This window comes from Lissotriton helveticus, chromosome 7, assembly GCF_964261635.1.
Source record: "Lissotriton helveticus chromosome 7, aLisHel1.1, whole genome shotgun sequence".
Lineage (NCBI taxonomy): Eukaryota > Metazoa > Chordata > Amphibia > Caudata > Salamandridae > Lissotriton > Lissotriton helveticus.
In genome coordinates this window covers 1,941,664,871-1,941,691,830 of record NC_136068.1, presented here as the reverse complement: position 1 = coordinate 1,941,691,830, position 26,960 = coordinate 1,941,664,871, and the positions used below count along the sequence as shown (strand labels likewise).

Here is a 26,960-nt window from a genome sequence, read left to right as displayed (position 1 = left end):
TGAATCCCAGGTTGCGAGCATGGTCCGTTGGTTTCGGTGCGCTGCCCAGGGCTGGCGGCCACCATGAGTCGTCCCATGCAGAGGGGGATGATCCTAGGATGAGGACTTCCGTCTTGTCTGAATTCAGTTTTAAATGGCTGTTCTTCATCCACTCGGCTACGTCTTTCATCCCTTCGTGTAAGTTGGTTTTGGCGGTGTTTGAGTCTTTGGTGAGGGAGAGGATCAGCTGTGTGTCGTCAGCGTAGGAGATGATGTTGAGGTTGTGATGGCGTGCGATGGATGCGAGGGGGCTCATGTAGAAGTTGAAGAGGGTGGGGCTGAGTGATGATCCTTGTGGTACGCCGCAGATGACTTCGGTGGCCTCTGATCTGAAAGGGGGAGGCGGACTCTCTGGGTTCTTCCGGCGAGGAACGAGATGATCCAATCCAATGCTTTTTCTTGTATTCCGACGTTGCTGAGGCGTTGGACAAGGGTGCTATGACAGACCGTGTCAAACGCTGCAGAGAGGTCCAGGAGGATGAGGGCAACTGTTTCCCCGTTGTCGAGTAGTGTTCGGATGTCGTTTGTTGCTGCGATGAGGGTGGTCTCGGTGCTGTGTTTGGCTCGGAAGCCGGACTGTGAGGGGTCGAGGGAGCCGTTAGATTCGAGGAAGGCGGCGAGCTGGCTGTTGACGGTCTTCTCTATGACTTTGGCAGGGAATGGGAGGAGCGAGATGGGGCGGTAGTTCTTAAGTTCAGTGGGGTCTGCTGTAGGTTTTTTCAGGAGGGCGCTGAGTTCGGCATGTTTCCAGCTTTCCGGGAAGGTAGCGGTGGTTAGGGAGCAGTTGATGATATCTCGGAGTTGGGGTGCGATGATGGAGTCGACCTTGTTGAAGATGTGGTGGGGCCATGGGTCGGTTGGCGATCGGGAGTGGATGGAGTTCATCAAGCGGATGGTGTCTTCGGTGCTGATCGGGTTCCAGGCGCTGAGGGTGGTGGTGGGGGGCTTCAGTTCGGAGGTAGGGGGAGTGGGCTGGTTGCCGAAGCTGTTATGTATGTCAGTGATTCTGCTGTGGAAGAACGATGCTAGAGAGTCGCAGAGGTCTTGAGAGGGAGTGATGTCGTTGGTGCCGGCGCTGGGATTGGTAAGCTCTTTGATGATGTTGAAGAGTTCCTTGCTGTTGTGGGCGTTGTTGTCGAGTCGATCCTTGAATGCTGATTTCTTGGTGGATCGGATCAGCTGGTGGTGTTTGCGGGTGGCGTCCTTGAGGGCGGTCATGTTGTCTGTGGTTGGGTTTCTTCGCCAGGCTTTCACGAGGGAGCGGCAGTTCTTTTTGGAGTTCTTGAGGTCGTCGTTGAACCAGGGGGCTTTTTTGCTTCCTGGCTTGTTGTGATGGTTTTTCAAGGGTGCTAATTCATCAGCGCAGTGGGTGATCCATTGTGCGAGATTGATGGCTGCTAGATTTGGGTCCGATGGTCTGGCGGGAGGATTTTGGTTTAGCGATGTGGTGAGCTGGTCGGTGGTGATTTTGTTCAAGTTTCTGCGGGAGACTTGTTGTGGGTGGTGGTGGGTCATGGACTTTCTGAAGCTGATGTGGACGCAGCTGTGGTCCGTCCAGTGGAGTTCTGTGGCGTGATTGAAGGAGACGTGCTTGCTGGAGGAGAAGATTGCATCGAGCGTGTGTCCGGCGTAGTGGGTGGGGGTGTTTACCAGTTGTTTGAGTCCGAGATTGGCGAGGTTGTCCAGAAGGGTGGTGGTGTTGCTATCATTGTCCATTTCCAGGTGGAAGTTGAGGTCTCCTAGGAGAATGTAGTCCTCGGAGGGGAGGGCGTGTGTGCTGATAAAGTCAGCGATGTCTTCTCTGAATTATGTGCGGGGTCCTGGGGGTCCGTAAATGAGGGTGCCTCTAAGTGTGGTCTTGGGGTCGGTGTGTATCTGGAAGTGAAGGTGTTCGGCTGCTTTGAGGGTGTCGTCGGAGCTGGTCGAGATGCGGATGGTGTTCTTGTGGACGATGGCGATGCCTCCTCCTGTTTGGTTGATGCGGTCTTTTCGGACGATCTTGTAACCGTCCGGGATGGCTATGGCAATGTCGGGCGCTGATGAGGCGTTCATCCAGGTTTCTGTAAGAAAGGCAACGTCCGGTGGTATGGTGTCTAGTAGGTTCCATAGTTCAATGGCGTGTCTGTGGACCGACCGGGTGTTGAGCAGGATGCACTTCAGGTGGTTGTTGTTTGAGCTCAGTTTGGTGTTTGTGGTTGTAGTGTTGGTCCTGATGCAGCAGAACTTGCAGGATTGGCATGTGAAGGGTCCATTGGTACGTCCTGGGGCGGCTTGGTGGCACTCGGGGAGTCGGCCGGTGTTGAGTGCAGAGAGGGTTGCGGCATCGTACGTTAGGCGGGTGGATAGGTTTTAGCGAGGACCAGGGGGTCTGGCGCTGGGCGCAGACCGGGCGTGGACGGGAGAAGACGGGATTACCTTTGGCGCGTCTGCTGCGCGTGAACGCTGCACGCTAGAGCTTCTGTAATAAGTGGGGAGTGGAGGGGGGCGGAGCGAGGGAGGAGCAGCTGGGAGGCGGGAGCGGGGTGGTGCGTGGGGAAGGGATCGCTTGAGGATGCAGTAGGGAGCAGTGGCGGAGCCGCGGGGGAGCAGTGGCGGGGAGAAGAGATGGGCTGGGACACCAAATGGCAACAACAACAACAAAAGGCAATGCAGGGCGAGATCGGGGAACAGGCTGGCACAAATGCTTAAATAAGGCAGCAAAAACGATAACAGCAACAGAAAGAAATGTAAAGCTAGATCGGGGCACAGGCTGTCACAGAAGCTTAATTTAGGCAGTGCATACAATACCAACAAGGCGCAAAGCGAGGTCGGGGCACAGGCTGTCACAGAAGCTTAGTTTAGGCAGTGCATACGATACCAACAAGGCGCAAAGCGAGGTCGGGGCACAGGCTGGCAGGGCACGGAGTGGGGGTGAGATGCCAGGACGGCCAGGAGCGGGTGGAGCGACCGGATCTGACTGGGTCAGGACGGTCACAGCTCTCCACCGCTCTGATCAGTCCTTATGTTCCAGTGGGAGGGAGGAGCAGCTGGGAGGCGGGAGCGGGGTGGCGCGTGGGGAAGGGATCGCTTGAGGATGCAGTAGGCAGCGGGGGTGGGGCCGCGGGGGAGCAGCGGCAGGGAGGAGAGATGGACTGGGACACCAAATGGCAACAACAACAACAAAAGGCAATGCAGGGCGAGATCGGGGCACAGGCTGTCACAGAAGCTTAATTTAGGCAGTGCATACGATACCAACAAGGCGCAAAGCGAGGTCGGGGCACAGGCTGGCAGGGCACGGAGTGGGGGTGAGATGCCAGGACGGCCAGGAGCTGGTGGAGCGACCGGATCTGACTGGGTTTCACTAAAGGGCTTGCACTTTTCATTTGAATATAAAATAGAAGAATAGTTGATCATCACAGCTAACGAATGCAGCAATTAGATGTGTGTATGTGTGGATGATGTGTAGATTGAGTGGAAGATGAAAAACGTGAAAAATAAGAAAGGTTGGAGAGACGCAAACTACACACTGCATTGTCAGTGAAGTGGATCTTTGGATTTCCAGGTCATTACACAGATAGGGTGTTGAATTCCGCAGTGGGAGCAAGAGAAACTAGTACCATATCTAAGGAAGAAAGCTAGTGCATAAAGTACACACAGTTGGGCAGATTTAAAAGGTTGTTGGAAAAATTATAGTTCAAGTTCAAGTTCAGGAATTTGTATAGCGCACAACTCACCCAGAGGGTATCAAGGCACTTGAGGGAGGGTGGGTTACTTATCGAAAAGCCAGGTTTTTAGCTGCTTTCTGAAGGAGAGGTGGTTCTGAGTAAGGCGAAGGTGAGTGGGGAGAGAATTCCAGGTTTTGGCTGCTAAGTAGTGTTGGACTTTGGCCCTTAGGGCAGGTTCACCCCTAGACTTTTTGCTTGAAATGGTGACCTGGAGATGGTGATTTTTGGATTGTGCGCACTTTCACTGTGTCCCAGTGGAAAGTGCGTGCGCACTCTGAGTGCATGTGCTGAGCTAGGCCTGCCCGCCCATAGGAATGCATGGGGAATGTATGTGTCCCTGGTAGTTCCTGATGCGTGGGGTGTACAGGCTTGAGTCTGGTATGTGTGAACTCGTGAGAGTGAATGCTGCGAGATGGTGTATGCAGCATGTATGTGTCTAGTAGCCAAGCGCCATTTCTAGACATGGCTGTACGTGTGCTGTGAGGGTGCTGGCGTGTGATTGGCTGGAGCTGGCTGGCATGCCAGGCTCCAGGAAGTCTGGATGGGTCTGCCCGGTGGTGAGTGGGAGATTAGCATGAGTGATGTGTGGGAGGAGTGTACCTGTGTCCTGGATGGGCTGGGTTTTCCCCACACAATGCTGGCTCCGCCCCCCTGTGGTGTGTCTAATGACCCAAGCCCTGCCAGTGAATAGAGAGGGTGGTTGAGGTAAACAGAGTACTCAAGAACCAGCTGCGACTGGTTCCGCCCCCACTCTGCACCCTCAGACAAAGGAATGCACTGTATAAAAATGGGGCTGTGTCCCCACAGAAGTTGTTCTCTTCCAGGATCCTGAGGGGGCTGCTGCTGCTGCTGCTGGGCCAGAGGACCGCCACTTGGGGTGTCTCCCTGCCTGGAGACCCAGTGAGCTGGCTCTGGGCCCAGTCTTGCCCCCCTGCCTACCAAGGAGGACTTCTGCTGGGCTTATTAGCCCCTAGCGCCTGGGAGCGCTTTTTATTGACTTTTGGCGCTTGAGGGCGCTTTGCTGTGACCCAGCGCTTAATAGCGCTTGAAATTGCCATTTTAGCGCAGGGAGCGCTTTAAATTTCATTTGGCGCTTGAGAGCGCTCTGGGTGCTTTTGCCTGCTCTATTTGCCAATTTGGAAGCCCCTGGCGAGTGCCCACCTCGCCAGGGACTGTGCCGCTATTGTCGTGGCCATAGCGAGAGCCCACCTCGCCTTCTATCTAAATTTGAGGGTTCACCGCCGCTGCCCGGAGTTTGCCTCGAGGGCCCGCCTCCCGACCGAGGGCCGCGCTGCCATTGGCGGCCCCCAGTCACAGGAAGTCAGGCAGGCTGTAGCGGGACAACCGGAAGTCCCGTCCTGCCCCGGCCCCCAGGAGGAGAGAGACCCAGCGAGGAGCAGCGCGAGAAGAAGAAGCCGGCACCTGTCCCCCCCGAGGCTCCAAGAAAGTGAGGAGAGCCCCGGGGAGAGGGGAAGCGCCGGCGGAGCAGAGACGTCGCTGGAGAGCCCAGCGCGAGCCCGGTGAGTGTTGCCAGGTGGGGGGGGAGAGAGAGCTCCGGACCTTGCCACAGTATCACCGAGCGGCCCCCCCCTGGTCAGCAGGGCCGCTCCAAAGAAGGGGGCATTGTTTGTCTTGAGCCCGTTTAGGCTCCACCAGTGGCCGCATTCTGACAGAGAGCCTAGCGAGGCTCAGAGGGGCCAGTGTGTATCCGAGCCACGAGGGCTCCAGGCGGCATTCCTCTGTTTTGTGAGCCTGAAAGGCTCGTGGGGGCATCAGTTGTTTTGAAGAGCCCAGAGAGGCTCTTGAGTCCCACATTGTTGTATTAAGGAGCCCAGAGAGGCTCAGGGGCAGCCCATTTGTTCTTAGAGCCCAGTGAGGCTCTGGAGGGCCACATCTATTTCTTAGGGCCCGGAGAGAGGCTCCAGGCGCCAAAGTGGTTGTGAAGGGCCCAGAGAGGCTCTTGAGCCCCCACTGTTGTTCTTGAGCCCTGGCAGGCTCAAACATTGTTGCACCAGTTGCCCAGCACTTTGTGGGCAACTGCTACGTTTAGGACCCTGACACTTTGGACACAGGGCGTCCTAGCCCCAACAAGGCCAGAGGGCCTAGGGACAGTCACAGAGGGTGAATTACGTGAGTTTGGCGCAATTGTACTTTTTTATGCACCTCTGAATGTATTGTTTATGCGTCATGTGCCTTTACACCTCTGAATGAATGTTATGCATTGCATCATGTGTTTTCCTCTTACACCCCTACAGGTATTGTAATACATAGGTGGTTGTTTTCTCCCTAGTACAGGTGGTGCTAGTGAGATCCTGTTACCAGTAGTGACTGGTTGTGTGCTCTATTTTTATTGTGTGCTACAGTGATTTTACCTGCTAAGTGCTATTTCTGAAAGTGCTACTTCTGATTCCTGACAGTGATCCAGGTGGCCCTGTCTTGTAAATATCCCCTTGTAAATTCTGCCCGTGCCTCTGGCACATTGTAAAGTGTGTGTTTTATCTAATGTGTTTTGGTGTAATACAAAGGCTATTTTTATATAACCTTGTGTGGAGTTTCCTTTGTGGTGGGCCTTTGGTTGTTGTTGCTGGGGTGCGTGCGCAAATACTTAACTTACATCGCCTCCAAGTTTAGCCTTGCTGCTCGCGCCACGTTACCTAGAGGGTGAGTAGGGGTTATCTTGGCGTGTAACTCCCTTGCCCTGACTTGGGTGTGGTGGTCTCTGACTGACTTTGGCGAAAGCCCTGGCCAGCCGGGGATCCCATTTCCAACAAGTAGGAGAAGGATCTTCCTCCCATGGTGGATCTGTGAATGTGCGGAATTGCGGCGAGGGCTTGATTGGATGATCGTAGTTGGCGGGTGGGTGTGTAGAATGACAGTCGTGTGTTGAGGCATTCGGGTCCTAGGTCGTGGAGGGCCTTGTGTGCGTGGGTGAGGAGACGGAACGTTATTCTCTTGTTGTCGGGGAGCCAGTGGAGGTCTTTCAGGTGACCGGAAATGTGAGCTAGACGGGGGATGTCCAGTATGAGTGGCTGAGGCGTTTTGGATGCGCTGGAGTTTTTTCTGTAGTTTGGCTGTGGTTCCGGCGTAAAGGGTGTTTCCGTAGTCCAGTCTGCTAGTGACCAGTGCATGGGTGACCGTCTTTCTTGTTTCGGTGGGGATCCAACGGAAGATTTTTTTGAGCATGCGTAGGATGTTGAAGCATGAAGATTGTTGGACTCGGCCTCGTGGCGTGGTCCTACCCCTCCAGCATGGCGGGCCTGGGACGACATCGGCCCTCCGTCGACCCGCTGTCGACCCCCCTGAACACGAACCATCGACGAGAGCAGCCTCCCCTGGCAACCCCCGGCTCCCCCCCTGGGACCCCGGCGGACCCTTCTCGCCAACACCGCCGGTCTGGCGACCATGCCAGGCCACCATTTCCGGCCTGACTCCATCTTGGGCCCATCACGTCCCGAGCACGTGGCCGCAGCCAACCCTGGCCCCGGCCTCAGCGAAGCCCCGACATCGAGGCACCAAGATCCTCCCAGGTGGTAGAGTGGCCACTTGGCGGAGCCCGGAAGAGGGGAGTTTTGAGAGGCCTCCAGCCATCCCCGAACACCTGGTATCGATCACCCTCCAGCCTCCCTGGGCGCTGGCTCCACCCCCCTGCTGGGTGTCTGGACACCTTCATCCCGGCCCCTCTGAACCCCAGTCACGAGGGTCCGGACATCAAAGGACTCCAGTCCTATATCTGGGCCAGCGCTGGATTAGGACTCCAGTTGTATCTTGGAGTCGAAGCCCTGCTGACCTTGTCGCGGGTGATCCTGATCCGAACTCTTGCACCTGGAACCTTCGAGGCCCTGCTGACGCTGTCGCGGCCTGCCCAAGCTGAACCACCTTCGAGGCCCTGCTGACGCTGTCACGGCCTGACCAAGCTGAACCACCTTCGAGGCCCTGCTGACGCTGTCGCGGCCTGACCAAGCCGAACCATCTTCGAGGCCCTGCTGACGCTGTCGCGGCCTGACCGAACTGAACCATCTTTGAGGCCCTGCTGACGCTGTCGCGGCCTGACCGAACTGAACCATCTTTGAGGCCCTGCTGACGCTGTCGCGGCCTGACCAAGCCGAACCATCTTCGAGGCCCTGCTGACGCTGTCGCGGCCTGACCGAACTGAACCATCTTTGAGGCCCTGCTGACGCTGTCGCGGCCTGACCGAACGGAACCATCTTTGAGGCCCTGCTGACACTGTCGCGGCCTGACCGAGCTGAACCATCTTCGAGGCCCTGCTGACGCTGTCGCGGCCTGACCCCTTGAACTATCCACGCACCAGTTGGTGCCAAGACTGTCCCGCTACCCCCTAGCCCCGAAACCAAGACTTTACGGATCCCTCGATCCTTGCCTGCTAACCTGCAAAGGACTTGCCTTAATTGCTTATATAAAGATTCTTGTGAATATTCCTCCTGTGTGGTGTCCATCTGTAAGTAGTGTGATTGCTCAGCTGTCACGATTGTAGGAGAGGAGCCTCGCCAAGGAGGCCTCCCTACGGCGCTCGGCCTATTCCATACAGAGTGGTGGGTCTCGGGGCGGACAGTCAGACACCTTCTGTCTCCCCTGGGGTCGCCTTTCCAACATTGGTGGCAGTGGTGGGATCCGAGCCCGCGCAAATCGTACAGCAAGTAACTCGCCTACTAACAGAGACCCACAACCACGATGACTACTAAAGAAGCCGGAACAGCCGCAGAATTCCAGAAAGAACTATTAGAGGAGTACACCCATAAAGAACTCAAACAATTCTGCAAAGCCATAGGTATCGCTACCACCGGACTAAGCACAAAAGACGATTTTAAAGACGTGTTACAAACATGGGTGGAGACCGGAGCGACCCCACCCCAAACCAACGAGGACATTGTCCTAGAAGTACCCCTGAGTACAGTCGTAGCCCCAGTGGAAGAAAGAACCACCAACAAAGAACCGGGCCTCTCCCACGAAGACGCCCGGGAGCGAGAGAGGAGTCGGCTCCATGAACTTGAGCTCGCCCCACTCTGGCTGGATGGAGAGCTGCAATTAGCAGCAAAGAAAATGGCCATTGAACAACTACGATTAGAGGGAGATCTGGAAGAGAGGCGGAGGCAAAGAAAATTGGATGAAAAAAAGCTCACGTACGAACACGAGCGTGGCCTCAAAGAACTAGAGATCAAAGCCAAGATCGAAGAGGTTGGCGTCGCGGTAATCCGGAACCCTCCACCTCCTGCCGACCCGAAGGTCCATATTCCCAAGGATATCGTCAAGGAATACTACAAAAATGACGATATCCAGCAATGGTTCAAGGCGTATGAAGTTGCCATGACCGCGCACCGCATCCCGCGAAAAGATTGGGGTGCCGGGTTGTGGGGGAGATTCGTCAGCGAAGGAAGAGACACCCTGCTAGAGCTGGCCGAGGACGTGATGTCCTCCTATGACCACATGAAGGACGCCCTGCTCACCCGGTATGGCCTCACCCCCGAGATGTACCGACAGAGGTTCAGAGACTGCAAAAAGATCCCCGGTACCACGTGGGTGGAGTACGTAAACTTTTATAGCCGGGCCCTGGAAGGATGGATAAAGGGCAGCAAAGTGTCCACCTATGAGCAGCTGTTCGACCTCATCATTTGGGAGCACCTCTCCAACAACTGCTTTGTCGAGCTCAGGCAGCATCTCCTCGACAGTAAGCTGACCGAGCCCTGAAAACTTGCCATCGAGGCGGATCGATGGGTGAGCACCCGGGTCCCCTGGACCCCGATAGGAGAAACGGGACGGAATGGCCAGGGGCACCCCCGCCAGCGTGGCGGCGGAGGAAGCCAGAACAGGAGCCGAGACTTCCCGTCGGCCCCGGGCCGGAGTCCGCCTTGGGGGTCCCCCCAGAAGCACACTTCGCCATCCCTTACCAGAAGAGGGTCCCCACCAGCGCGGCCGGGGCCCCACCCGAACATTACTTGCCACAGATGCCAGCGGACCGGTCACTATGCTAGTTACCCCCTCTGCCCCATGAACCAGCGCCCCGGCACCACCGGGCCTCCGACCTGCCAGTTCGCTGCGGCGGCCCTGGGGGAAGGGGGAGAAGAAGACGAAGAGGTCTACAACGAAGATCAGACCGAGTATGAACCGGCCGCCATGGCCCTAGCCTGCCTGGGCAAAAGAGACATGGTCCCCCAGGCCCCGCTACCGAGGAACACCCAAAAGTACCGTCAGTGGGTCCACATCAATGGACGACGGACCGAAGCCCTCCGAGACACGGGAGCCAGTGTGACGGCCGTCCGCTGCCACTTGGTGACCCCAGAACAGATCATACCGAACGTGCGATGCCCCGTGAGGGCCGCCGACAACTCAGAAACTCTGTGTCAGATGGCCCGAATCCCCTTCGAGTGGGGGGGGGGGGTGTCGGGCACCCTCAAAGTGACCGTCCGGGACGACGCCCCCGTGGACTGCCTCTTTGGAAACGACCTCCAGAGCTCCCCCTGGGCCCAAGTCGAAGGGAGAGAGCATCTAGGAATGATGGGACTACCAGAGTGGGTCTGCGCGATGACCCGATCCATGACTGCCCGGGCCCTGGCGGCACCCGAGGCCACCCCGACTGAAGAGCCAGAGTGGCCCGCGCCCCCACCGCCCGCAGTCAATGAAGAATCCGACCCCGAGCCCGAGCCATCGGAGCATGACCAAGAAGGCAGCGCCGAACTCAGTGACATCCCCAAACTAGCCCAATGGCGCCAAGAGGGTGGTCCCACCCGAGAACAATTCCGGCAGGAACAAAAGGCCTGCCCCTCCCTCGAGGGGACCCGACAGCAAGCCACCGCCCAAGCTGCCGGGGACACCTCGGGGTCCCACTGGGTCTACTGGGACCACGGCCTCCTATACAGTGAACAGAAAATTGCCGAGCTAGGGGCCAGCTGAGTGTTGGTGGTCCCCCTACGATTCAGAGACTTCCTTTTGAACCTGGCACACGATGTGCCCCTCGCCGGGCACCTGGGGCAGGACAAAACTTACAGCCGCCTGGTGACCCATTTCTACTGGCCCAAGATGCGCACCGATGTGCATAACCACTGCCGCACCTGCCCGACATGCCAAGCCAGCGGAAAGAGCGGAGGGAAGGTGAAGGCCCGCTCCAACCCTTTCCAGTAGTGACCACTCCCTTCGAACGAGTGGGGATAGACATCGTGGGGCCCCTGGACCCCCGAACCTCGCAAGGGCATCGCTTCATCCTGGTCCTGGTGGACCATGCCACCCGCTATCACAAAGCCATCCCCCTACGAACCATAACAGCTCCCGTGGTGGGCCGAGCACTGATGGAGATCTTCGCCAGAGTGGGGTTCCCCCGAGAAGTCGTGAGCGATCGGGGCACAAACTTTATCTCAAAGTATATGCGGTCCCTGTGGCAACAGTGCGGGGTCACATATAAATTCACCACCCCGTATCATCCCCAAGGGAATGGACTTGTGGAGCGGTTTAACCGGACACTCAAGGGGATGATCCAGGGCCTAGAAGAGCCCCTCCGCCGCAAATGGGACGTCCTGCTGCCCTGCCTCTTGTTCGCCTATCGCATTCTCCACACCCGATGGCCACTTCCAATTCAAGGTGATGCCCTTCGGCATGAAAAACGCCACAGCCACCTTCCAGAGACTGGTGAACAAAGTGCTGGCGGGGCTAGAAGAATTCAGCGCCGCCTATCTAGACGACATTGCAGTGTACAGCCTCCACTGGGCCGAGCACCTGACGCACCTCTGGGAGGTCCTGACGGCCCTCCGCCGGGCCGGGCTAACTGTGAAAGCCAGCAAGTGCCAGATAGGGCAAGGATCCATGACCTACCTGGGACACCAAGCGGGGAGCGGCCACGTGGCTCCCCTCCAACCCAAGATTGACGCCATCGTGGCCTGGGAGCCCCCGGTCACCCAGACAGCCGTCCGGGCCTTCCTGGGGCTCACTGGATATTATCGGCGATTCATCAAGAACTATGGGAGCATTGTGGGGCCCCTCACTGAACTGACCTCGAAGAACCGGCCACAAAAAGTACGATGGACACCCACGTGTCAGGTGGCCTTCGAGACTTTGAAAACAGCCATGTGCACCGCCCCTGTGCTCCAAGCCCCTGACTACAGCCGGGAGTTTGTAGTCCAGACTGACGCCTCGGAGCACGGCATCGGGGAGGTCCTATCCCAGATTGACCCCGAGGGGATTGACCATCCTGTGGCCTTCATCAGCCGGCGGCTGCTGGCCAGAGAGCAGCGATGGAGCACCATTGAAAGAGAGGCCTTCGCCGTCGTATGGGCCCTCAAGAAACTCAGGCCCTACCTCTTCGGCACCCACTTCCGTGTCCCGACTGACCACCGGCCCCTGCGGTGGCTGATGCAGATGCGTGGCGAAAACCCAAAGCTGCTGCGCTGGTCCATCTCCCTCCAAGGGATGGACTTCACGGTGGAGCATCGCCCTGGCGACGACCACGCCAATGCTGAGGGCCTGTCCCGATTCTTCCGCCTCGACGAGGAGAATCCCCAGGAAGATGGGTGACTCTCCCCGCCTTCACCTGGAGGGGACGTGTGTTGGACTCGGCCTCGTGGCGTGGTCCTACCCCTCCCGCATGGCGGGCCTGGGACGACATCGGCCCTCCGTCGACCCGCTGTCGACCCCCCTGAACACGAACCATCGACGAGAGCAGCCTCCCCTGGCAACCCCCGGCTCCCCCCCTGGGACCCCGGCGGACCCTGCTCGCCTACACCGCCGGTCTGGCGACCATGCCAGGCCACCATTTCCGGCCCGACTCCAACTTGGGCCCATCACATCCCGAGCACGTGGCCGCAGCCAACCCTGGCCCCGGCCTCAGCGTAGCCCCGACATCGAGGCACCAAGATCCTCCCAGGTGGGAGAGTGGCCACTTGGTGGAACCCGGAAGAGGGGAGTTTCGAGGGGCCTCCAGCCGTCCCCGGATGCCTGGTATCGATCACCCTCCAGCCTCCCTGGGCGCTGGCTCCACCCCCCTGCTGGGTGTCTGGACACCTTCATCCCGGCCCCTCTGAACCCCAGGCTCGAGGGTCCGGACATCAAAGGACTCCAGTCCTATATCTGGGCCAGCCCTGGATTAGGACTCCAGTTGTATCTTGGAGTCGAAGCCCTGCTGACCTTGTCGCGGCTGATCCTGATCCGAAATCTTGCACCTGGAACCTTCGAGGCCCTGCTGACGCTGTCGCGGCCTGCCCAAGCTGAACCACCTTCGAGGCCCTGCTGACGCTGTCGCGGCCTGACCAAGCTGAACCACCTTCGAGGCCCTGTTGACGCTGTCGCGGCCTGACCAAGCCGAACCATCTTCGAGGCCCTGCTGACGCTGTCGCGGCCTGACCGAACTGAACCATCTTTAAGGCCCTGCTGACGCTGTCGCGGCCTGACCGAACTGAACCATCTTTGAGGCCCTGCTGACGCTGTCGCGGCCTGACCAAGCAGAACCATCTTCGAGGCCCTGCTGACGCTGTCGCGGCCTGACCGAACTGAACCATCTTTGAGGCCCTGCTGACGCTGTCGCGGCCTGACCGAACGGAACCATCTTTGAGGCCCTGCTGACGCTGTCGCGGCCTGACCGAGCTGAACCATCTTCGAGGCCCTGCTGACGCTGTCGCGGCCTGACCCCTTGAACTATCCACGCACCAGTTGGTGCCAAGACTGTCCCGCTACCCCCTATCCCCGAAACCAAGACTTTACGGATCCCTCGATCCTTGCCTGCTAACCTGCAAAGGACTTGCCTTAATTGCTTATATAAAGATTCTTGTGAATATTCCTCCTGTGTGGTGTCCATCTGTAAGTAGTGTGATTGCTCAGCTGTCACGATTGTAGGAGAGGAGCCTCGCCAAGGAGGCCTCCCTACGGCGCTCGGCCTATTCCATACAGAGAGGTGGGTCTCGGGGCGGACAGTCAGATACCTTCTGTCTCCCCTGGGGTCGCCTTTCCAACAAAGATGAAACGGCGTTGACTTGTCTGGTCATCGAGAGGGAGGAGTCCAGTATGAAGCCCAGGTTACGTGTGTGATCTGTTGGTATGGGTGCTGTACCCAGGGCCGCTGGCCACCAAGAGTCGTCCCAGGCAGAGGGGGATGATCCTAAGATGAGGACTTCTGTTTTGTCCGAGTTTAGTTTTAAACGGCTGTTCTTCATCCACTCGGCTACTTCTTTCATCCCTTCGTGTAGGTTATTTTTGGCGGTGTTTGGGTCTTTGGTGAGGGAGAGGATCAGCTGGGTGTCGTCTGCGCAGGAGATGATGTTAAGGTTGTGTTGTCTTGCGATGGATGCGAGGGGACTCATGTAAACGTTGAAGAGGGTGGGACTGAGTGATGATCCTTGAGGTACGCCGCTGATGACTTCGGTGGCCTCTGATTTGAATGGGGGGAGGCGGACTCTCTGGGTTCTTCCGGCGAGGAACGAGATGATCCAGTCCAAAGCTTTTCCTTGTATTCCGACGTTGCTGAGGCGTTGTGTGAGGGTGCTATGACAGACTGTGTCGAAGGCGGCGGAGAGGTCAAGTAGGATTAGGGCGACTGTTTCTCCGTTGTCCAGTAGTGTTCGGATGTTGTCTATAGCATCGATGAGGGCGGTTTCGGTGCTGTGTTTGGCTCAGAAGCCGGACTGTGAGGGGTCGAAGGAATTGTTGGATTCGAGGAAGGCGGCGAGCTGACTATTGACGGCTTTCTCAATGACTTTAGCAGGGAAAGGGAGGAGTGAGATGGGGCGGTAGTTCTTGAGTTCAGAGGGGTCTGCTGTGGGTTTTTTCAGAAGGGCGCTGACTTCGGCATGTTTCCAGATTTCCGGGAAGGTAGCGGAGTTGAAGGAACAGTTGATGACTTCGCGGAGATGGGGTGCGATGATGGATTCTGCTTTGTTGAAGATGTGGTGGGGACATGGGTCGGTTGGTGAACCTCAGTGGATGGAGTTCATCAGGCGTATGGTGTCTTCAGTAGTGATTGGGCTCCAGGCGCAAAGGTTGTGAGAGTGCTGTTTTGGTACGGGGGTGGGTGTAGTGGTCTGTTCTTCGGACTGGTTTTCAAAGCTGTTAACTATGTCGGCAATTTTGTTGTGGAAGAAAGATGATAAAGAGTCGCAGAGGTCTTGGGAGGGAGTGATGTCGTTGGTGCCTGCGGTGGGGTTGGTAAATTCTTTGACGATGTTGAATAGTTCCTTGCTGTTGTGGGCGTTGTTGTCGAGTCGATCCTTGAATGCTGATTTCTTGGTGGATCGGATCAATTGATGGTGTTTGCGGGTGGTGTCTTTGAAAGTGGTCAGGTTGTCAGTGGTTGGACTTTTTTCTCCAGGTTTTCTCGAAGGTACGACATAACTTCTTGGATTTCTTAAGGTCATCGTTGAACCAGGGGGCCTTTTTTTTGCCTTGTTTGGTCTGGTGGTTTTTCAAGGGTGCTAATTCGTCAGCGCTGTGGGTGATCCATTGTGTGAGTTTGGTGGCAGCTTGGTTTGGGTCCGATGATATGGCAGGAGGGTTTTGGTTAAGCGATGTGAAGAGTTGGTCGGTGGTAATTTTGTTCCAGTTTCTTCGAGGAATAGGTTGTGGGGGGTTGTTGTGGGTCGTGGTCTTTTTGTAGCTGAAGTGTACGCAGCTGTGGTCCGTCCAATGGAGAGCTGTGGTGTGATCGAAGGAGATGTGTTTGCTGGAGGTGAAGATAGGGTCGAGCGTGTGTCCGGCTAGGTGGGTGGGGGTGTCAACAAGTTGTTTGAGACCGAGGTTGGTCAGGTTGTCTAAGAGGGTGTTGGTGTTGCTGTCGTTTTTCTTTTCCATGTGGAAGTTGAGGTCTCGCAGTAGAATGTAGTTATCGGATGTGAGGGCATGTGGGCTGATGAAGTCAGTGATGTCTTCATTGAATTGTATGCGGGTTCCTGATGGTCTGTAGATGAAGGCGCCTCTAAGTGTGGTCCTGGGGTCGGTGTGGATCTGGAAGTGAAGGTGTTCGGCGGTCGCGAGGTTATCGTCGGAGCTGGTCGTGATTCGGATGATGTTCTTATGGACGATGGCGATGCCTCCTCCTGTTTGTATGATGCGGTCCTTTTGGATGATCTTGTAGCCGTTCGGGATGGCTATGGCGATGTCGGGCGCTGAGGAGGCGTTCATCCAGGTTTCTGTAAGGAAGGCGACGTCCGGTGATGTAGTGTCGAGTAGGTCGTAGAGTTCAGTGGCGTGTCTGTGGACCGAGCGGGTGTTCAGCAGGATGCACTTCAGGTGGTTAGTGTCGGAGCTGTGTTTGGAGGAAGTGGATTTGGTGTGGGTCCTGATGCAGGAGAACTTGCAGGAGTGGCAGGTGAAGGGTCCATGGGTGTGTCCTGGGGCGGCTACGCAGCATTGAGGTGTGCGTCCGGGGTTATGGGCAAAGAGGGTAGCGGCATCATACGTTATGCGGGTGGGGTGGGTTTTGCGAGGACCAGGGGGTCTGGCGCTGGGCGCCGTCCAGGCGCGGACGGGCGTTGACGGGCTTACCTTTGGCGCACCTTTGAGGCGCATCCGCTGCGCGTGAACGCTGCGCGCAGAGGCATCTGTCATATGTGGATAGTGGAAGGGGAGGGGCGAGGGAGGAGCAGCTGGGAGGCGGGATCGTGGTGGAGGGGACGGGCTCCGAGGCACAACAACAACAAAATGGCAGCAAAAGCGAAACCGGAACAGGTTGTAAAAGGGGCACAAGGTGTTTGTAAACATGCCGCAGTGTGTGGTACAAAAGACGCAGGAAAGGACGGAAGTGTGCAAATTACCCACTGCTATTCATGGGCAGTAGGTGCACGCAAACAGAGTCAATTTCAATATTGTTTTTTGTATTAATTCTTCTTTATTCAGAAAAGTTTCGTCACGCAGCATAGGCACAGCCAACGCGTTTCGTTCCTCTTTTAGCCTTGGGAACTTCGTCAGGGCTGTAAAGATTACAAACATATACATACATAAATATTTACTCAAAATGAACAAATTGAAACATTAATATTAAGAACAACTAGAGGCTTTTCATTGTTATCTTAATGATAACCATTTCAACATCAAACTTACCATGAAACAGGGAAGAGAAAACATAGACTTTCTGGACATTCATTTTTATATTGAAAATAATACTGTCCAAAGTACACTGTTTAGAAAGGAAACAGCCTGTAATGCCGTACTTCGAGCCGAGAGTGCTCACCCACAATCTGTGATTAATAACATCCCTTATGGAGAGATGGTACGGATACGTAGGAATTGCAGTCAGGAGGATATGTTTGCTACCAATATACAGGAAGCAAACAATAGATTTCTGAAAAGAGGTTACAAGAAAAAAATTGTACAGACAGCGGTCGAAAGGGCGATCAACCTCAATAGAGAAGATACCCTCTGTACAAAACAAAGAAATCCAAAATCAATTCGAAAAAAGGACTGCCCGGTTAGATTTGTCACCCAATACAATACCAACAGCAACAAGGTGTACAATATCCTTAAAAAGAATTGGGCAACCCTTAAGAACATCAGTAGCTTATCGAATATAATCACTGACCGACCCCAAATAACCTACCGCAGAGGAAAATCCTTATGAGATACTCTGTGGTAAAGCTACATAACAAACGTCAAGAAGATATGGTTCCCACCGAAACCAATTGGTTTCTTTACATGTGGGACATGCAATGTATGCCCCTTCGGACGCAATAAGACTAGGGAGTTTGCATATAATGCTTCCAAAATTTTCAAGATCAATGAATTCATCAATTGCAACACGCCATATGTGGTATACATTTTGGGCTGCAATTGTAATATAATCTATGTTGGTAGCACTGCTCGCCCTTTAAAGACCAGAATTCAAGAACATCGGAGGACGATAATTAATAAGGATATAAGATACCCAGTCAGTGCACATTACAATGACAACCACCCCGATGACCTAACATTTTGGTTTTTGGGCATTGACCACATTCCACAGGATGCTCGGGGTGGAGACCGGGAACTGGTACTCCGCCAAAGAGAGGCAAGATGGATTTGTCGCTTGAATGCCACCCAGATGGGGCATAATACGGATAGGGAACTTCACTTTTTCTTGAATTAGAACTGTGTTTCCCAATCAGACTATCATGAGGAACTACATACGAAGCTATAGGACTTTCTAGAACCTAATATGCAAAATGATTTTGTAATTAGGCCTAGACAGATGCATCTGATATTAATTCACTGTAAATGTTCTGTATTTGTGTTTATGATGAGCGTATGCGATACCGAATGTGCATTTCTAGTGTTTATTCGGGCCCTTCACTCCCAGATAATTTACTTAATGTGAAATTTGGAAATCTAGTAATTTTGCATTTGCTAATGGACAAAAGATTGGGCTATGTGATAATCTCACCCCTTTTCTATGTATCAATATGGTTATATGCTTGCAGATGTGTCCCTTTTTTCTACCTTATTCTATAGATAATCCAACTCTGGTTTAATATTTACTGCATCATTCCTTTGGCCTAAGGACGTATAGTTAATTCTTTCATGTAAATTACAGCTATCGCCAGAGATATCCCTACTGGAGATAACACAGGCAACAGGCATCGTAATATAGATGTTATTTTTGTGACTTATTGCTTTAACTTTGCGCCGCCCAAATATTTGAAGTGGCATTTGGTTTTTTCACCACTAGATTTTCATGGACCGAACAATACCCTTTAGTCTTCTTATATGGGAGATAGTATTGCTCATACCCCCATTCCAATATGGCGCCTGTTGTTACCTAAAGTCAGGCCCTTCCACGATATGCAATCACAGGGACTCTGGACATCCTTTATTCTCGTTTTGGATCTCTTATGGTCATTAAAATTACCAATATTAAATCCACAGACACGATGTGTTTATATGAACAAAACAATGCTCTATCGATCACTTCATGCGGGCAGGTCTTTTTGACACGAACCATGTCGGGCTTTACTTATATATTTTTTCTAATGCGGAATTAGTCTTCATATTTTTTTCCTGTCCCTTTGGGATTAACTACGTCGACTTTCGGACCATTAATATTCACTTTTCTTTCACCTTAAACTATGGCGCGGGTTACCATCTGAAGTCGGGCTCGACCCTGTCACATGACATGGGTCTAAGGCAAAGCAGGTGAAACCGATTTCACTTTCCACAATATAAATAAGATGACGATGGCGGCACTTTTGCTGAAAGCCACGCTTGCTGAAGAAATCGGAACCGACACCATACCACAGGTATGTGCTCTCTAGACAGCAGGATGGGGGGATTTACTTATGCAATTTGCGGCATTTTATATATTGGTTCCTGAACCCGGTTCTTTTAACACCAGGTTCGGCGTCCCGTAATTCTTCTCCTCCTACTGGATTGGAGAAGCCTTATACTTCCCTAACCTCGGGGGACCTCGGCGTGGGAATACGACCACATGCGACTCAGGATCCATAATTGGTATTACTGCTTCATATATTATGTACTCATATAATTTTTCCAAACTGTATCGTTTTTGGCCTTATTATTAGGCACATGCGATTCGGGATCCATAATTGGCACTACTGTCTCACTTATTATGTTTATATATAATTCTTCCAAACTGTATCGTTTTTGGCCTTATTATTAGGCACACGTTTTTTTGTGTAATAATTTGGTTTACTTCTTTTTTGAATAAGGAATTCTGATGTATGCTCTTATTAATCTCATTGATTAATAATGTGCCAAACTTGTATTTCTACAACAGGTGGTCCATCCTTATTGGTGGTAACTGTACCCATCCTCCCATATAATTTATGGAATTTATTGGAATTCCCTTGTGCCTCGAGGTGGCATTGATCCGTACCAATACATACTTTGGAGCGGTTATTAAATGAGGATATGTCACCACACATGTGTACTTTTTCTAAGACTGGACTCTCATTATTCATGTGACGTAATTTTCTTTCTTATATTTTTTTCGTAGATAATATTGACTCAATTCCTTTTTGTGATTTAACTGATCGGATCCATTGACGACTAATGTTTTGGAAACTTGCACTTACCGCATGAAACAGAGCCATTTGAACCGACAACCAGCGGAGACGTGATAGTCACTTTTCAAGGTACATCAACCCCGGGGTTGGACAATTAGGATCACAGGGTCTCATTTTATTTTGTTTTCGTCCCTGTGTTTATCCCTACTCCCAGTATCATATAATAATCATTCTGCAGACATTATTTGCCTCAGCGGACGGATATATATATAGAAATGTTTCCTCGTTTATTTTTTGATGGCGGGACTCTCATTATTAGCCGTGACGAGTGCTTGATCAACATGTCTGCTCAAAGGACGGTTACTAGTTATGCCACCGTACTAACCTATATGATTCTCCCCCATATAGTTTATTAACATGTCCTTTCTTATTTACTCACATTCCATTTTTTAAGCATACCGATAATTACTTATGTTCCCCTTGTCTTACTCCAGGAGAACACTATATGCTGGTACAGCTTATCACGCTGAGCCGCGGTCCAAACTGAGTTCGTACTTCAGCTCTTGAAATTTACAATAAATTGGTAAGCACCTTTCCCCCTTTCTCTCAGCAACTGCGCTCTATTACTAACATTTGACAACCTTGTGTAGAGGTTCTTTCTATAGGATGTCTCCTTAATAAATGTAACTTCCATTGCATGGTTCTCTTACTAATATTGTTTTTTGGTTATTGGTCTCTATTCTTCTTGATATATGCCCTCTTTTATTGGACTCAATATTTGGATTTAGGATGGTTAGGAGGTCAGTACATTGTTCTCTAACCAAAATTATTGTATATATTTTATCGGTTTCTATGTTTTGTGTCTGTTTATGTAGGCCCTTTTCATCAGACATAAAACCAGAGTTGGATTGTTTTATCAAATATTTGGTTAACATATTTCCTCCTAGCAAACCTATCAATCTCATGGTCTACAGGGTACTATTTTGTACTGTCCTCCCTGACATAATAACGATGTAAATAAATTTGAAATTGACATGTGTTTTATAAATAAGCAGTTTATTTGCTTTTTTAACAAAAATGTGTGTACATGGGTCACGTACTTCAGTCACTATTGTACTATAGTGTAAACCAGTCCAGTTCTTGGTAGACCGTATTTTTAATCACTTGGTGCGACGTCAGTCATTAATTTCTGGAGCATCTAAGCTCAGTCTTTTTTTCTTTGGGTTTTGTTCTTAATATTAATGTTTCAATTTGTTCATTTTGAGTAAATATTTATGTATGTATATGTTTGTAATCTTTACAGCCCTGACGAAGTTCCCAAGGCTAAAAGAGGAACGAAACGCGTTGGCTGTGCCTATGCTGCGTGACGAAACTTTTCTGAATAAAGAAGAATTAATACAAAAAACAATATTGAAATTGACTCTGTTTGCGTGCACCTTCTACTTTGTTTTGATAATTGGATTATTTACGCATCCTACGGCAGCGGATGCTAGAAAAGTGTGCACCACTAACATTTGGGAACAAAATGATCCGTAGTGCTTGACCTGGTCTGCTGCCCTGATCCTTTTGTCCTATTATTCATGGGTAGTAGTTAGCAAGAAGGCTGAATAAAGGGCCTGCACTTTACATTTGAATTAAAGAAGAATAATTGATAAGCTCAGGCAAGAATGGTAGCAAGTAGGTGTGTGTATTTGTGGTTATTGTGTTGATTGTGTGGAAGATGACTAAGGTGCAAAATTAGAGATGTTGTAGAGATGCAAACTTTCCATTTCTTTGTAAAGGAAGTAGGTGTTTAGTTTTGCAGTGCATATACATATACACTGAAAAAACCATAGGTTTCAGGCAAGTTATAGTTAGGAATAAGCATTTAAAAAACCTTAGAAATTCACTGAAAAAAACCATAGGTTTCACACACGTTATAGTTAGGAATAAGCATTTAAAAAAACCTTAGAAATTCACTGAAAAAACTATAGGTTTCAGCCACGTTATAGTTAGGAAGAAGCATTTAAAAAAACCTTAGAAATTCACTGAAAAAACCATAGGTTTCACCCATGTTATAGTTAGCTGGACATTTCTCTCATACAAAACCATTGAAATTCCCCCGTTATAGTTAGTTCAGCTAACTATAACTCGCGCACCCACAATGCACTGCTGATGACATCACATATTACATCACTCATGACATGGTCAGTGACATCACTCATGACATCACTGATGAAATCTCAAATGACATCACTGATGACATCACTGATGACATGATCCTTGTGAAAGAGTGGCAGACCTCCTCTCACCCTAATATTACCTTTGATACACACATTCAAAAATAGGAACTAACATTTTCAAAAAATGGAGATACCAATACCAGTTACAACAACTTATTTAATAATTCCAGCATCTACATAGACATTCACTCATTCAGCAGTAGTTGTATATAGTCACTCATACATGTACTCACTCATCATATGTACTCATACACGTATACATCCTGATACACACCTACACCTATACATAGAGTTATTCACACACATACTCACACATGGAAATAAACTATCAAACATCCATTTACTTGCATATACAGGTCTACACACACCACTACACTTATTTCTACTTAAACGTACACATACTCACTCTGTTAAACAAACAGGTATAGAAACACGTACTTATTTATACAGGAACTCTTCCAATCTGTCACTGTCATTTATAATCACTTATATACATCAATACTGACATTTACTAGATTAAAACATATGTATTTACTCATTAAGATACTATTGAGACAGTCGTTCACTCACGAACACACCCATATACACACTCATCCACCCATACAGTGCTGCGCACATGCTGTGTTCAAAACACATACAAACAGTGAGTCACTCATTGATGCATCTATACGCTAAGTAATATCTCTCACCGAACCATACAGACACTCATACTGATACTCAAAAAACAAACTAATAACCCATATACACACTCATAAAGCTAGTCACCAACCCATGCAGCCACTTATAGACAGAGTGAGACACTGATACAGATATTTACATATTTAAACATTACTTGCTAATACATGTATTCACTAAGATACACTTAATAAGTCAGTTATGCAATCATTTTTACAAAAAAAATCCATCCAGACACTAATTTACCCATTTATTGATCCATCGACCTTTACATATACATATATAAAAAATATGTATTTTTCAGAAAGACACACATTCACTGGATGATGCCATCAGTGATGTCACTCTCCATGTCATGAGGGATGTAATATGTGATGTTGTGGTAAATAAATAATTAATTACCGGATCTATTTTTCAGGATACTCATATAAACAGATAGCTCAATAAATAAGAGTCAAGATTCGAGGTAGCTGGAGTTTACAGGCTTTAATCAGGCATAGAGGACAGGAACAGGACAGCCTGTACGGGAATAGGATGGCAGCTGCCGGGGGCAGGATCTGGGATGACTAGCTACTTTTTAATATGGGTGCACAATATATATAGTTAAACAAAATACATTACATTCAATACAGTAGGCGTAGCAGTAGGCGGGGTTCGTAACAGTCGCGAAAGATAAGGGCAAAAATGATGTAACAAGAAGGCGTGTACAGGGCGTATACATAGACATGTGATGCAAACGTAACAGAATATGTCATAAATGGGGCGGAAACATGGAGGGGGCTACCTGAGCAGCTGGGACCTCTAACCTAGTGGTGCACGCAAACTGGCAATGACGTGTTACCAGGGAGAACTGGGGGCTATGACTTCTGCGCTAGAAGAGGAGACTAAAGTCTGGAGTGTCAGAGCGACATGTACCCAGGGCATATCTAGTATCTGGTGTTTAGAGTACATGTTGATAGAATCCAAAAGTTATCAGGGCAAAGGCTACTTGACTCTAAGACTGGTGCCTGCATTATTCTACATGTATTGTGTGTGCGAGGAATATTCTATGAATATTAATACAGTATTTCTCTTACATGGAGACATAAAGGCTAGACCATGACGGAAACTATTGATGCGATTCAGTAGCTTAGGAATGCAGAGAAGGAGGGCTGGGCTGATAACTAGAAACATAACATACTCTTGGCAGACTGGGAGGCAGAGCCAGGCCGAGCCGGGCACTGCGAGGCATGAAGTAAGTGAAGGGTCAGGGATACAGGTGGGGGCTGTATCGCTCCTCGGAGAGGGTTCAGGAGACAGGAGCTGAATCTGAGTCCGGGCCCTTTTGAGGCCTAGAAACGGGGACAATTCAATGAAGTAACGTGCACACTGTAAAATGCGGCAACGTAGGTTTACATAGGCCTGATATTCGTTGCTTTCACGAGAACTGGAAACTGGCATACTAGAGATGGACACAACTATAATTGCGTCTTTAATCGATCAGAGAGGAATACATATGCATATCGATCATGCACATACAACATAGGATGGGGAACACGTAGGCACATATAACATGGCAAAATTTACTTTTCCACATTCCCTCCTTGTGCCCTACGTTTCCATCAGGAAACATCAATATTCATGATACCATCTATCATTTCATATAGCATCATTTGCTCGTCTCGAATTGTCTTGGAACGGGACTTAGGACTAGGAATACAGGATGTAGCACAAATGCCGCAAATCGCAGGGCCACATTGTAAACAGAGGCAGCAACTGAATATGATCATTACTGCAATACCTAGGAATGACAATACTTTCCATCCCCAGGCAGATATGATACTCCAGAGCCAACCGGACCATGTCCAGGTGCCTGGATTCTGGTGTAACTGATGGGCAATTTTATGAAGTCTGGTTATAGCTGAATAAACAGACGGTGCGTTATTAGGAATGAAAATGCAGCAACTAGATCCGATGACTCTACATGCTCCTCCTCTATCGGCCAGTATGACGTCAAGAACGAGACGATTTTGGAGCACGACAAATCTCATAGCAGATTGCTCTTCAGTTAGGTTACCTAGAGCAGAAGTAGTCTCATTCACTACTGCTTCAAGGGTTCTGGTAAGTCTGCGTATTAACTTACTATTCTGGATAGGTCCTATAAAGAAGAAGAAACCTTTATTGAAGTCTTGATATTGTTCTAGAGTAGTTTCAGTTTGATCGACAATCGGGGACTCGATCTCCCTTCTATGTCTGACGTGTACTAGATGTGTGTTCCTATGATAATCAGATGGGGCTAGAAAAACTGGTGGCAGTAGGAAGGCAATGTAACATGTTCCATCCCAATCGAGGGGCAGACGAACATATGCGGTCTGACCACAAACAAAATAAGAATGACGTGAGGCTTTGAAAATAGATTTCCCACTGTCACTATACTCGACAGTAGTAGTACAATCACTATGTCCTACATGTGCGGAACCATTCTTTCTGACACATAATTCGCCTTTGACTGGTAGTACTGAAATAGCAGGCAAATCTGGAGTAGTATCAGACTGAACATTCAGGACCATAAAATTCGAAGAATAATTACCTAAATTATATACTTCATTTTCTAGATCTAACCCTGTTCTATGGGAGAGACCTTGCTTGTCTGGAAAACATGTTCTATTCAGAAGGGACATATCATTGGAGGATGACGTTAACGTGGACCATGCTCCACACAAACCATTATGTGAAAACGGATAAGGAAAGAGTGGCAGAACTCCCTTCGGTGTCTGGAAAGGGGGGAGTCGACCACACACCCAACAATTAGTGGCATTGCTGGTCTGGTGTGAATAGTGTAACATTCTGATGAATGTATTATTTCGCATAGCAAGACGATAGGATAGCTCGTGAGGAGGCAGGTCACTAAATGTGTGCTCTACTGTAGCATTAGAAAACATATTTACATGTGAAATTGGAAAACATAAATGTAATGCATAACTTGTGCAGGTAACCATAAGACTCACATATAATAGAAAACTTAGAACAATGATACATCTCATAGAGTTTTGACTAACTCTCTCACTATGGGGGTCTATCTCATACATGTCAGAAACCTGTCTAACCGTTTCACCCGAGAGGGACTTAGACAATTAAACTGGCTGACTTATTTTACTAGACCTGAGTTTCAATTTATACTCCTGCTGCGGAGTTTCCTCTAACAGAGGGACTTTAAGTTCAGAATTGAGTTCAGAGTCTGTTTTTAGGCAGTCTTTAGAATTTTGGCAGTCCTTTGCAAATGTCTTTTCACGAATTCCATGGAATTTCTTGATATGGGACAGATGGACCCATCCTTTTCTTCCCTCTAGTTTGGCTGCAGTCCTTGTTGGAAGTAATACTAGGCGGGGCTCCTTCCAACGGGGCTCCAGCGGGCTTGAACGATCAAAATTCCTGACCAATACGAGGTCGCCTGGAATGACCTCATGCGGTTTCACTTCAGTATTGTCTGGAAATGCGGCGGCAACCTGTGAACGACAAGAGTGTAGGACAGACATCAAGGAAGCTAGGTAATCTGTCAGCATATTACTGGAAACATCTGTAATACTGCGGGGTCTAGGTGTACCCCACATGTTTGGGGGGCGGCCGAATACGACCTCATACGGGGACAGACCTGATCTGGAATGTGCAACCATCCTCATGTAGAATAGAGCAACTGGCAGGGCTACTAGCCAGTCTACACCTTTCTCTTTACATATTTTTGCAAGGCGGATTTTCAGGGTCTGATTATGTCTCTCTACGAGACCGGCTGCTTCAGGATGGCGCACACAATGGAACTTCCACTGGTACCCTAACAGAAGGGAAACATGTTTCATAAGCTCAGATGAGAATGGCTGGCCGTTATCAGAATACACGACCCTAGGGAGTCCATAGCGGGGAGAGAATTCACGAACCAACTGCTTGGCAGTGGTCGCGGCTGTGTAATCTGGGACTGGGTATGCTTCTGTCCACCTGGACAAAGCGCATACAACTACGAGGACATACTTGAAACCTCGACATCGCTCCATCTGGATATAATCCATCTGGAGGACTTCAAAAGGGTGGTCAGGAGGTTGGAATCCACCTTGTTCCACCGGGACACTTTTACCTGGATTGAATTGACAACATATCATACAGGTACGGACTTTCTGCTTGGCTGCAGCTCGTAAATGCTTGTTGAACCAAAGGTTCTGAATACTGTCTAACATAGCTTTTTCTCCTAGATGTGCTGGACTATGTGCGGTATTAATAATGACTTGAACCATAGAGTCGGGGAGAAACCATGTGGCTTTTCCCTTCGTCACCCATCCCTGATCTGTCTGGACCCCTCCTTGTTCGGACCATTTCTTAATTTCTTCGGGAGTAGCATGCAACTGTATGTCTATGACATCTTGTGTAGGATC

The 26,960-nt window shown here is 50.4% G+C and overlaps 1 long non-coding RNA gene across 1 annotated transcript; it reads left to right on the top strand.

Annotated features, from left to right (window-relative positions):
* Positions 1 to 18,896: 18,896 nt before the first annotated feature.
* LOC144767895 (uncharacterized) lies at positions 18,897 to 20,246 on the top strand. Its single transcript, XR_013598377.1, has 4 exons — positions 18,897 to 18,937; positions 19,033 to 19,148; positions 19,654 to 19,792; positions 20,158 to 20,246. It is a non-coding gene; the product is annotated as an uncharacterized LOC144767895 (long non-coding RNA).
* The last annotated feature ends 6,714 nt before the right edge of the window (positions 20,247 to 26,960 follow it).